Raw genomic sequence first — 839 nt, 5'->3', positions numbered from 1 at the left:
GGGCCTGGACCATACTAGGGACACATCTGGACATGACAAATTTAGCTTTAACACCCCCTCGCAGATCCAGGATGTGGAACCAATCCAAGAGATCTAGAGTGTGTCTGAACCATGGCCTGCTGAAGAGCCTTCGTGAAGAGATCTGCAACATTGTCCTCTGTCTTGCAGTAATCAAGCATGATTGTCCCATCCAGTAGCTTCTCCCGAACGAAATGATACTGGATCTCAATGTGCTTAGTCCTGGCATGGAACACCGGGTTTCGTGCAATGGCTAAGCAACTCTGGTTATTACATAAGATGGCTGAACTTCTCTGCTGTGGAAAGCCAAGTTCACCAAGCAAACGACGAAGCCACACGATCTCACAAGTACCTGTGCAGGCTGCTCTATACTCAGCTCCTGTGGATGACAAAGCCACCGTCGGCTGTTTCTTACTACTCCAAGAAATCGCTCCTGAACCAAGGGTAAAGCAATATCCAGTTGTTGATCTTCTGTTATCAACATCCCCTGCCCAATCTGAATCTGTCCATCCCCTCGGGTACACCTCATCTTCTGTCCGCCTGGCTGCATAGAAAATGCCACGATCCGGGGTGGCCTTGAGGTACCGCAATAGTCGGAGACCTGCTTGCCAATGAGTTTTCCTGGGCTGACTCATAAACCCGCTAAGAGCCCAACCGGGAAGCTAATGTCCAATCTGGTATTCAGCAACCAGATCACAGAACCAACAAGCTTCCGATACAACGAAGCATCCACCAACTCTCCATCATCATGAGCTGATAGCTTCTGATTAGGATCCATCGGAGTAGATATGGGTTTGCGATCCTGCATATCAAAGGCCTGA

Source organism: Cibotium barometz, chromosome 61, assembly GCF_041138505.1.
Source record: "Cibotium barometz isolate CiBa-2024 chromosome 61, ASM4113850v1, whole genome shotgun sequence".
Taxonomy (NCBI): domain Eukaryota; kingdom Viridiplantae; phylum Streptophyta; class Polypodiopsida; order Cyatheales; family Cibotiaceae; genus Cibotium; species Cibotium barometz.
The sequence above is the reverse complement of the archived record's forward strand: the minus strand, read 5'-3'. Positions refer to the sequence as shown.